Below are 13,392 nucleotides of genomic sequence, written 5' to 3' on the forward strand. Positions count from 1 at the left end.
GTACTAAAACACCTGCAGGTAACATACGTAAGGGTTGATAGGCTAAATGGTTTTGCATAGGGTCCTGAAAATATAAGAGTATCTTATTTTACTATCTATCATTCAACATTACTCTGAGTTTTAGAGAGGTAGGCAAGATGAGGTAATAAAAGACATCCCGTTCAGAAAGAAACAAAACTATGCTGGTATGCTGATAGTGTATTTGTCTGAGTAGAAAAATTCAGGCAATCTCCCAAAATATTTCAAGGGGTTAGCAAAGTTGAAGAATAAAAGACAAATATGAGAAATAGTTGTTCATTTCTTTCTTACAAATATGCAGAAATTGAAGGAAATTCAACACACATTATAATGGCTCCAAAACAGTCACACAATTTTTGGTGTAAATCTAATAATACTTAAATAGGACATTTTGTGCTGAAAACTGTATCATGTTGATGACAGACATCAATGAGGAATAAATGAGATACAGCTAGTACAAAAATAACACAGAACCTATACCAATTCTCACAAATTAATATGTGGGACTGACTCAATTCCTCCAAAATCTCAATGCTGTGTGTGTGTGCATGCATCTCTGTGTGTGTGCATATGCACATGCTCCTGTGCATGCACACGTTCACTGGTGGGCACTTTTGTGTGTTTGTGAGAGCCAGCTGAGCTTGTACCCAGGGCTTTCTGTATATTAAGTATGCCTTGTAACACTGAACTATATAAACATGGAAGAGATTACTATGAATATTTATGTGAAGGACATGGAAAAAGGTAGTTATAACAGTTTTGAGAAATAATCAGTATATGATAAGTACAGTAATTGGGAACAACTAATATTAGCAAAGACATAAGACATATAGATCAATGGAACAGAATGGAAAGTTCAGAAACAGACCCAGGGGGAATTTGACAGTGGTATAAAACCAGCTCCATAGATAAAAGACTCTATGACAGCCCCTCACCAAAGATTTAAAAATATTTTTATGAATATAAGTCAAATTTTAACAAAAAATAGATCAAAAGGTATAAAACAAAACAAAAACTTTAAAAAAAAGCACAAGAAACCAATCTCTGTAGTTTGTCCAGATTTAATATAAAAAGGGAAGGCATGAAAGTCAACAGGGTTAAGATAAATAATAAAATTTGGTATAAAATTTCACTCTAAGCAAGATCTGTGAAAAAAAAATGGGAAAGATACTCTACTGAATGGGAGAGCAAGTGGTGCTGGGCTCAACTGTTAGAGCTCTAGCATTGAGAATGGTCAAGGATAGTGCACAGGCCCTGAGTACAAGCCCAAGGAATGGCAAAAAAAAGTCATATATTGTCTGAATCTGTCTTTATGTCTAATACTCATGAAATGGTGATTACCTGGCATTGAGTGGATTTGATTGGCAAGCAAACAGGGGGAGGGAAGTAAAAAGACCCTATGAAAGATCATTTCAGGAACAGTAATGTTTTCTTTTTAACGATGTTTATGACAGTTTGACAAGATTTCTACCACGAAACTTGATGAAAACTCATGGAATATTCTATGTGATGTCATGTAATGGAAATTTCTATATGATTTTATACTGCAAACAAACATATTTATCTTTAAGCTACAAGTACACATTAAAGTAATAAAGTTTAGTGGAATGAAGTTTGCAGTGAATTATAAATAGTAAAGAATTACATATAGAAAAATACTGCTTCACCAGTTAGGTAAGTATAATATGTGGTGGTTGAATTTATAAGCTTTTCTTCTGCTCATTTCTCAAGTGGTATAACTAAAGGTTCAGTTCTGTGCATTTCTGTGGACACTCTCCCTGACTGAGCTCATACTTTTTCACAATTTTAACTGCTTACAGGCTGATAGTTTCCAAACAGACACTTCTTTTTCCCACTCTCCTCTATCAGACATTGGATTACAGAACAGATAAAATTAGATGGATGAGTTGCAAACTACCTACTGGAAAACAATCACTCATTATATGGCTTTTGTTTCTATATCCTGGAGGTCCTTTCATGGCTGTAGGTGTCTAGGTTTTGTTCTATTGTAAATCCCTGCTAAGAGAGCCCAAGGTTTCTACAGATTATGACAAATGAGGGAAACCATTGAGCCTATATTGTTTTGAGTCTGGCATACTTCACTTAATATGATTTTTTCTAAGTCTTTTCATTTCATTACAAATGGGGCAATGTCATTCTTTCCGACAGCAGCATAATATTCCAATGTGTATAAATAGCACATCTTGTTGATCAAATAATCAACTGAGAAGCATCTGGGTTGGTTCCATATCTTTGCTATGATAAATAGTGCTGCAATGAACATCGTTGTGCTAGTGGATTTAGTATGTCCTTGTTTCTGGACGATTAGGTAAATGCCTAGTAGTGGAATTGCTGGGTCATAGGGGAACTCTATTTTTACTCTTTTGAGGAAATGCCATACTGCTTTCCATAGTGGTTGAATGAGTTTACACTCCCACCAACAGTGCAGTAATAATCTCTCCTGGCCACATCACCTCCAGCATCTGCTGTTATTAGATTTCTTGATCCTGGCCATTCTAATTGGAGTGAGGTGGAATCTTAGAGTTGTTTTGATTTGCATTTCTTTTATGGCCAGAGATGTCCAGCATTTCTTCATGTGTCCATAGGCCATTCTTATTTCTTCTCCAGAGAAGACTCTCTTTTAAGTCTTTGGCCCATCTTTTAATGGAATGGTTGTTACTTTGGAGATGAGTTTTGGAGTGATTCAATTTTTTGAGCTGTTGATATATTTTAATTATAAGGCCTTTGTCCATTGTATGGCTAGTGAAAATCTTCTCCCACTCTCTAGGCTTTCTAGTTAATTTGTTAGCTATTTTCTTTGCCATAAAGAAGCTCTGCAGTTTAATGCAGTCCCACTTTTCCAGACTTCCCCTGATTTATTGTGTTTCTGAGTCCTTATTAAGAATATTTTGACTTGTGCCTAGGAGACCTAGTGTATCTCCTATTTCTTCTTGTAAAGTTTTCAATGTATCTGGTTTTACCTTGAGATTTTTGATCCATTTGGAGTTAATCCTTGTGCAATGTGACAAAGAAGGATCCAACTTTAGTTGTCTGCAGGTGCTTAACGAGTTCTGCCATCACCACTTGTTGAAGAGGCTGTTTTCCTTCCATTCTATTTTTTTGGCTCCCTTGTCAAAGATTAGGTGGCCATAGGCCTGTGGTTTAATATCTGGGTCCTAAGTTCTATTCCATTGGTCTTCAGGTCTGTTCATGTGCCGGTACCAAACTGTTTTGGTCACTATATCTCTGTAATAGTGTCTAAAGTTTGGCATTGAAATTCCTCCTGCGCTATTCTTTCTGCTAAGAATTTTTTTTGCTATACAAGGTCTTTTATTATTCCAAATGAAATTTTGGATTGCATCTTCTATTTCTTTAAAGAATGACATTGGGATATTGATGGGTATTGTGTTGAATTTGTAAATAGCTCTTGGCAAGATTGCCATTTTCACAATGTTGATTCTTCCAATCCAAGAGCATGGGAAGTTCTTCCATTTCTTCAGTTCTGCTTTAATTTCTTTTTTCAGAGTTTTAAAGTTTTCATCAAAAAGTTTCTTTACATTCTTAGTTAAGTTAATTCTTAGGTACTTTATTCTCTTTGAGGCTATTGCAAAAGGGTTGCTTTCCTGCTTTTTGCCTTGTTCCTCTCATTGTTGGCCTATAGGAAGGCAGTTGAGTTTTGAGGGTTAATTTTATACTCTGGTACCTTGCCAAAGTTTTGGATAAGCTCAAGCAGCTTGGGAATGGCGTCTATAGGGTTCTTTAAATACAGAATCATGTCATCTGCAAAGAGGGAAAGTTTTACTTCATCTTTTCCTATTTATATCCCCTTTATGCTTGCTTCTTGCCTTATTACTCTGGTCAGGAATTCTAATAATATATTAAAGAGGAGTAGAGAGAATGAGCACCCTTGTCTCATTCCTGATTTTAAAGGAAAAGGCTTTAGCTTTTCGCCAGCTGTGGGTTTGTCATACACAGCCTTTATTATACTGAGGAATGTTCCGTGGATTCCTAGTTTCTCCAGACCTTGGAATTATTCTTAAGTATCACTTCCAGACCCCTTGCCACTCAAGCAGCAATTTAAGATATTTTTGCATTTTTGCTTTGCTCAAGTTATTATATTTTCATAACTTTATTTTTTCACATTGCTGGAACTTTCCTACCTCACATTCAGCATTGTCCCACCTTCTGGAGTTTTCTAAATCACAAATAACCGTTATCACCTCCAACATCCACCAAGAAATATTTCAGATCTTATGTCCTTTTGGGATCTGATTCCTTTGCATCTCCAGCCTTATGAAAGTCTCCTTCTGTCTTGAATCTTATACCACAGTTACATTAATTTGCAAGTAACTATTCACATCAAACACCTTCATTTTATTTGTAATGACCTCTATAAGAATGTCACTGGATATTTTCCTACTTAGTCTATACACAGAGACCACTTCACACTGCTTTATCTGCTGCACTATGCTTATCTAATATATTGATTAATGTACATAACACTCAAGTGATTGCCTCATCAGTTTATCTATCTATCTATCTATCTATCTATCTATCTATCTATCTATCTATCTATATACTATATTGGCACTTGACCTCCAAAATAGTGCACTCTGTCACTTGATTTTTTTTCACTCAATTCTGGACCAGTACCACTTGAGGCATGCTTCTGCTGGTTAATTGTAGATGAAGTCTCAAGGACTATTTTTTTTTTGAGACTGGCTTAAAACCATGCTTCTTTTCCTCCTGGTCTCAGCCTTCTGAGTAGCTAAGATTCCAGGTGTGAACCATTGGTACATGGCTTCAATTTCCTCATTTGAACATAGCTATCCACCCCAAGGCTGCCCCAACCGCACAGCTACTTGTACATTTCTCTTCCAGGGCTCCTTATGGGTGTATTATGCATTTGGATTCAATACTACACTGTGAGACAGTGTCGGGCAGAAACAATATCAGCATAATTATGAAAAGTAAAGAAGGATCATTTACATACCTTTCCTGATTTTGTTTTATAAAGATAAATTTATGTGCTCAAAATATGAGAACAATGTGAATGTCCTTTTCATTACTTTATTCTATCAGTTAGTACTAACTGCTACATAATATGTCACAGACTAGGAAGGGTATAAAGAGAAATCATGCTTCAGAACTTCGGGCTTTACTTAAAGCCACTCTGCAAAATATACAATGGACAAAGAAAGACTTCCAGAGCAAGTTTAACAAGATCTCTACAATGATTGAGGAAAAGAACACCAGTAATTTGACAAGAAGACCAGGATACAACATGCAGAATTAGGCCAACTCGTTACCAAGGAAAAGATTCTGATCTGAAATCAAAGGTGACTACTCGATATCAGTATGCTTGGCAGAACTAACAGACTTCAGAGATGAGGGGCCTGGGGGTGAACAGTTAAAATGCAAATAAATGTTTTCTGAAAAACTGGTTAACTTTTGTGGATGGAATAAACTAGGGAGCATCAGTGATAATACTGAAGAATTGGAAAAGAAGGGATTTGCCTCTGTGCTACTTAGTAGTGTATCCCACATTGTAGAGACTTAATTGAGTGTGGGAGATTTCTGGTCCCTGCCCTGTGAAGAGACATTCTTATGAACTGCATGTTTTCTTCCAACAATGAAATGACAGTAGACATTTTCAATCTTAACACTCAACATTAAAGAACAAAATTCTTGGACCTCTCCTAGCATCACTGATCCTCCATTGGATTCTTTAACATCTATAGAGGAAGAGCAGTAACTTCTTTCTTTCAGCTGATGTACTAAGCCACACTGTTAGTAGATTGTGAGCAGAGCTGGAAAATTGGCCAAAGGCACCTATGTCTCCTTGAGACAGGTAATCATTCTCTGCAGTTGTTTTCCATTTCAATGAAATTCCAAAATCTTTGATTCTGATCTCATCCAGAATCTTAAAACTCCAGTTCTTCTTTTGAGTATTTGGCACATTTTATCCCAGTATGATTGTCTTTCAACCAACTGTGTTCTCACCAAATTCAGAATCAATTTTCTGAAAATCCTTGTAGGGGATAGGAAGTTTATATACTTCATAAGCAACCAAAAGAAGTAGTTAGAAAAAAAATAGGAAATGATAACCAGGCTAGGATTTCTCCCCCTGCTGACATATCTTAGAAAGTTGGGGACTTGACAAGTGACAGACTTCATTTATCATCCTAAAACTATTTCCATAGAGAAAATATGTTCAATGGTCCTTCTCTGTAGAAGACAGTTTGGAATATTGTTTCCTGCTCTTTAGAACTTTCAAGTCTGGCACTGATTTGCGAACTTCCTGTCAATGCCCAGTCTGTCACTCTACAAAGGTAGGCAAAGCAGACTAGTGTCATGTGAAAGATAGAAACATAAGCCATATAATGAATGATTGTTGTTCTTAAGGTACTATGTTATCTCTCATCTCTTTTGCTGTCCCTTGGTTATCTCACATTGTTACAGTATCTCACTTTGTTACCTGATATATTGGATATATTTGTATTTGGTTATTTGAAATTGGATAGGGAAGGGGAGAAAACAAGATGAGGGGTGGACGTGGGGGGGGGAGGGAAATGGGGACCAAGACATGTGAAAGGGTATCAATGTATGGGAATTAATGCACCATCTATCTGGCAAATATCATGTAACCCTTCTATTAATTACAATAAAAAATATATGAAAAAAAAGAAAGATGAAGTAAATGTTGGGCCTTTTCCTTAAAAGAATCCTTAGCACAAGCAAGAATGAATCTGAGTAGGTCTCAGCTTTCCAAATGGTAGATGAGATAATTCCAACTAAGATTCAGCACAGAATTGAAGTAGAATTGGAAATCTCAGTGATGTCACTTTGGTACCTGATAAACTTTATGGTAAACTGGAATAGTTTAATGTCCAAATGGCCATAGTTCTACCCTATCCCTGCCTGTTGTCCTCCTACTTGTGTTGTGGTTTTTTTTTTTTTTTTTTTTTGCCAGTCCTGGGCTTGAGCTCAGGGCCTGAGCACTGTCCTTGGACTTTCTCAAGGCTAGAGCTCTACCACTTGAGCCTCAGCACCACTTCTGGCTTTTTTTTTCTATATATGGTACCGAGGAATCGAACCCGGGTCTTCATGCATGCTAGGCAAGCACTTTAACCACTAGGCCAAACTCCTGGCCCCTACTTGTGTTTTTTATACTTGTTCAGAAAACACATTCTTTAAAGAGAAACTCAACACATGCCCTGGGGCTCTAATATCCTTCACAAGCTCTTACAGCTCATTCTCTAGAAATAGATGGACCTTTTCCTCACATTTCTACTTGACTGGTGCTTTCCTTTCAATGGATGATTACTCTGAAATACCACAAATCTGCTCATCTCCTGATCTTACCCACATGATTTCAGGTGCTTTTACCAGCTGTTGTCCTGCTGTTCTGCTCAGCCGTCAGTTCTATATTATGCCATGCCCCAGCATGACTTTGGTGCAAATGATCAAGCCCACAAGGTTCAGGGGTAGCTTAAAAAATGTCATCTTGCTTGTGATATTAGCTTTTTTTTTTTGCCAGTTCTGGGCTTGAGCTCAGGGCCTGAGCACTGTCCTTGGATTTTCTCAAGGCTAGAGCTCTACCACTTGAGCCTCAGCACCACTTTTGGCTTTTTTCTATGAATGTGGTACTGAGAAATCAAACCTGGGTCTTCGTGCATGCTATTCAAGCACTTTACCACTAGGCAAAACTCCCAGCGTGATACTAGCTTTTATAGGGCAGTAAATGTATTAGGTTTACTGGATTACCCATTGGGACAGAAATAGTAATATACAGTGAGAGAGGGGAGGAGAAGGAGAGAGAGAGAGCTTGAGAATAATTTCTTAGGGAAATTAGCTTATGTTATTATAAAGACTGAGCAGACCTATGGGGTTTTCTGCAAACTGGAGTCCCTAAGATGCTGGTAGCATGGCTGTGTCCAAGTCCAAAGACTTGAGAGCTAGAGTTGCTAATAATATAAATGTGAGTCTTTGTCTGAGACTGACAGCTTGAGAGCCAAGAGAGCCATTGCTATAACTCTTGGAGTCTAAAGATCAAAGAAACTGAAGGCTTTACGGTCAAAGAGAGAAACCCCAGGGGATAGACATACTATTTTTTTATTCTAAGACTACAACATATTGGATGAAGCTTGTTCACACTAGAGAAAGGTCTTCCCTGATTAGTCCACTGAAACCCACACACTAATCTCTTCTGGGATTGCCTGTACAAATCATCGAAAAATGATGCTTCCTCCAGATAGTCTTTCATCCAGTCAAACTAAGTTTGACCACCACAGCAAGCAAATTTAAAGTAAAGCAATAGTAGAATGAATCAAAAATAATTTAGTTATTTTTAATGCCTGAGGGGGGAAAATGATCTGATTAAATCTTCCCCTAAAGAAATCATTATTCTATTGAGTTTATCCAAATAGAAGGGTGTGATTTTAATTATTGTAATGGAACGTAATTGTCACTAAACTGAGGAGTTAATTATTCTGAAAATAGTTGTGTCATTCTTTTACAAATAAGTCGATTTGAAAATGTATTTTGTGGCTCTGAGTTTTGAATAACACCAACACAGCCAATGTATTTACTCATGTGAAACTTAAGCCAGAGTCACTTGCGATTCACCCAGTTTTTTCCCCAGAGTTGGATGTTCGATTTTAAACATGCAAATTAGATGAAAGCTTCATTTCTCTAAAGGGAAACACAACATCTTTTAGAAGTGCCTTAGAATTGGTATTTGTCGTCTGTCTTAAATGCCACTATCCAATTGGCACATTGTTATGGGTCTCATTGAGACTGTCTCCTTGTCTTTTCTATTTCATAACTCTTTATCCACAGGATGATTTCCATTAAATTCAGCAGAGACGCAAAGACATGAAGTTATCAGGCAATCAATTATACTCAAGGTTAAAATTAAATTTTCAGGAAACCCTGTGAATATTTTCTGGGTTAAAATTGATGGATTTGATTACATAGTCTAAAAAATATCTTGGGCAATGTGCATAGAACAGAAATATTTGGTAACTGTACTTGCTTGTCTGGGACTTAATTTGCCTGCCATATTTCTAAGTTTCTTTACACTGGTGTCTCTAAATTCACCTGCTCCCCAGCATGCCCTTCCTCCCACCAGCATATTTTGGAATTTGAGCTTCTTTATATCCATTATTAATGACTTAATGATTACTATTATCTCATAGAACCTGCCTTCTGAGTACAAGAGTCTATTAAAGTCAGTAGTTGATATTCTTTTTACAAATGTATTTTGAGTTAAATTATTCTATAAATTAAAGCAAAATCTAGATGAGAGAAAAATTATTCTACAAATTAAAACAAAGTCGAGATGAGAAACAGCCACCTGATTTTGAATTGGTCACTACAAAACTGTCAGAAGATGATCAGAATGAGGGTGGGAGATGCCTGTCAAGGATTAAATGACCATAAGGTTCCCATTAAGTTTTACTGAAATTAGTATTTGCTATTATGGAAAAGGACCACAGGCTATGTTTTAGACTGATTTTAAGAAATCTGATGCAAGAAGGAAAAGGAAGCTTGACATAGCCACATACCACATCTTGCATATCAAAATCAGACTTTCATACCTGATTATATTTTGAGATTAGTATGGAAGTTAGCATGATGTACAAACCTCATGATGTTTAGGTAGCAAAGATGAGAGATACAGAGTTTTACACAATGGGGCAAGAGGCGAGAGATAGGGGCACTGAGTGGAGGAGGTCAGAAAGAGATTTGTCATGGAAACTCAAAGCAGTGTTTAAAGAAAGGGAAAGGTCATCCATATCAGATTTTGAGAATCAAGTGAACTGAGAAGAGGAAAATGCTCAATTGAATTTAACAACCTCATGTTCCTTGTGACTTTAACAAAAGCTGATTTAGTGGAAAGATAAAGACAGAAACCAAATTAGTAGGGCAAAAGGGTAAGTGTGGTGAAAAGGAAGCAGGGCCTATAAACAATGGAGGAAAGATAAAAGATAAAGACAGGAGTGTCTTGATGAGAAGCTTATTTTGTAATTTGTATTAATTGGGAATGATGTGGGAGAGTTTAAAGTGAACAGTCAGCTACAATGGAAGTTTATATCAGAGAAAGAGAACTATTCAAATAATAGGGCATGTCCTTGACTAGGCCAAGATTCATGGGACCCAACAGCATATATGAATGAGTCCTGACTTAGAGGAGGGGTAGATCTTGACTTCATTTTTAACTCTTCAGAAGAACGTCATAGGTTAGTAATTCTATTTTCTATTGAAGTTTATTCTTGGAAGCTTTTTTCAATTTGAGATGGAGATTATATTATTATTCCTTGATGAGAAGCCTGAAACTCCACCTGCTGCCACATAGAAAGACAAACTTGAGGTAGCCCTGCAAGTGTGCAGTATAACTCCCCGAGGATGTCCCTAACGACAGATGACAGCCTGCTTATGAGGCTTACAGAACCTAATCATGAGGTGTGCAGAAAACTCTCTGTGGGGTGTCCCTACCAATGACAGCCTGTTCATGAGGCTTACAGAATCATGAGATAGTTAATTACTAATGGATACAGGAGACTGTTATTTACCAATGGCTTTGGTAAATAACACATCATCAGGATGTGCTCTAAGTGTTGTTTGCAACATGTGTTTTACATTTTTTGAATGGGATAATGAGGAAATGGAACTATTTTTGTTCTATCAGAGGTGCATGCCTCTATGTTGACATAGTATGTAGTCCTGAATGGCTAAGCCCTGACTGTGATGGGCCTTCCACAGTAAGAAAGAAAACCAAGACAAGAAAAGCTGGCCTATGTTTATCTTTACTGACTTAAATGACACTATAACCCAACTGGGTTTAACAGATATACAAAGAGTCTTCCATCCAACAGTGAAACTTTATACATTTTTTTCTCAGTAGCACATGGAACATACTCCAAAATATATCATATAATAGTTCATCCAGAAAACTTAAGCAGATACAAGAGAACTGATATAATCCCATGCATTCTATCTGATCACAGTGGAATCAGACTTGTTCTGAACAACACAGTAAAAGGTAAAAAACATTCAAATACTTGGAAGCTGAACAACACACTTCTGAATAACTCCTAGGTTATTCAGAACAAATCAAAGAAGACATTCAAAAGTTTCATGAATGTAATGACAATCAAGATACATCACAAAGGAACTGATGGGATACAGTAAAGGCAGTTCTAAGGGGAAAATTTATTGCACGAGGAGCCCATATTAAAAAGACAGAAGAAGAGCATGAAAATAACCTAAAGAAGAAATTGAAGCACCTAGAGAAACAAGAAAAAGTTAATTCTAAAACAACTAGAAGGACAGAAATAACATAAAATCAGAAATATTAGAGATTGAAATAAGATCCACTATACATAAAATTAATAAATCAAAAATTAGTTCTTTGAAAGAGTCAACAAGGGGCCGGGAGTTTGGCCTAGTGGTTAAAGTGCTTGCCTAGCATGCATGATGACCAGGGTTCGATTCCTCGGTACCACATACATAGAAAAAAGCCGGAAGTGGTGCTGAGGCTCAAGTGGTAGAGCTCTAGCCTTAGAAAGTCCAAGAACAGTGCTCAGGCCCTGAGCTCAAGCCCAGGACTGGCAAAAAAAAAAAGAGTCAACAAAATTGACTGACCCCTGGCAAAATTAATCAAAAAAAGGAGAGGGGAGAAACAAACAAGATTAGAGACCCTACGGAAACAATCACGACCAATATCCAAGAAATTCAGTCCACTATCAATAAGTACTACCAGGTCCCATTATCAATAAGTACCATCAGGTCCTATATTCAAAGAAACAAGAAAATCTAGTAGAAATGGATTTTTTTTTAAATATAGGCTACCCACATTGAATGATGAAGAGGTAAAGAAATTGAGCAAACCAATTTCATACAATTAAATAGTGGGAGAGATCAGGGAAATGCCAACCAAAAAGAATCCAGGTCCAGACAGTTTCACTGCAGGATTCTACAAGACTTTTAAAGATGAAGTAATACCTATACTCTTGAAATTCTTCCGAGAAATAGAAGCAGAAGGAGCAATACCAAACTCATTTTATGAAGCTAATATTACACTCATCCCCAAACCAGGGAAAGATCCAACAAAAAAAAGAGAACTACAGACCTATATCTCTAATGAACACAGATGCAAAACTCCTCAATAAAATACAAGCCAAAAGAATCCAGATACAAATTTTAAAAATTATACACTATGATCAAATAGGCTTCATCCCACAGATGCAAGGCTGGTTTAACATTCACAAATCAATTAATGTGATACACTATATCAATAGAGCTAAGAATAAAAATCATATGATAATTTCTCTGGATGTGGAGAAGGCATTTGACAAACTACAACATCCATTCATGTTGAAATCACTAGAAAAAATAGAAATAAGAGGTACATTCCTTAAAATAATTAAAGCCATATATGACAAACCTACAAACAGTATCATACTAAATGGAGAAAGACTGGAACCATTTACCTTAAAATCAGGAACTAGAGAGAGATGCCCACTCTCTCCACTTCTCTTCAATGTACTACTGGTACCCTTAGCCAAAGAAATAAGGCAAAAGAAAGATATCAAAGGGGTCCACATAGAGAAAGAAGAAATTAAACTATCCTTATTTGCAGATGACATGATCCTCGACCTGAGTGACCCAATAAGCTCAACTCCCAAACTCCTAGAATTAGTCAACCATTTTAACAAAGTGGCAGGATACAAAATTAATCTGCAAAAGTCAGTAGCCTTCTTGTATACCAACAATACACAAACAGAGGCCAAATCAAGAAAATGATCCCATTTGCAATAGCCACCAAAAGAATAAAATACTTAGGAATTTACTTAACCAAAGATTTAAAGGAATTATTTAATGAAAACTATAAAAGTCTAACAAAATAAATTAAAGAGGACACCAGGAAATGGAAAGACAGCCCATGCTCATAGATAGAAAGAACCAATACTGTGAAAATGGCCATACTGCCAAAATTGATATACAAATTCAATGCAATCCCCATCAAAATTCCAAAGACATTCTTTACTGAAATAGCAGATATAATCCAAAGGTTCATATGGAACAAGAAAAGACCTAGAATAGCCAAAACAAGTATAGGCAAAAAGAGCAATGCAGGTGGTATTACAATACCAGACTTCAAACTATACTATAGAGCCATAATAACAAAACCAGTATGGTATTGCCACAAAAATAGACCAGAAGATCAATGGAATAGAATAGAAGATCCAGAAATAGAACCACATACCTATAGTCAACTTGTATTTGACAAAGGAGCCAAAGATAAACAGTGGAACAAACACAGCCCATTCAATTATTGGTACTGGCAAAACTGGGCAGCCACATGAT

Source organism: Megascapheus bottae, chromosome 7 (assembly GCF_031878675.1).
Source record: "Megascapheus bottae isolate mThoBot1 chromosome 7, mThoBot2.hap1, whole genome shotgun sequence".
NCBI classification, from domain to species: domain Eukaryota; kingdom Metazoa; phylum Chordata; class Mammalia; order Rodentia; family Geomyidae; genus Megascapheus; species Megascapheus bottae.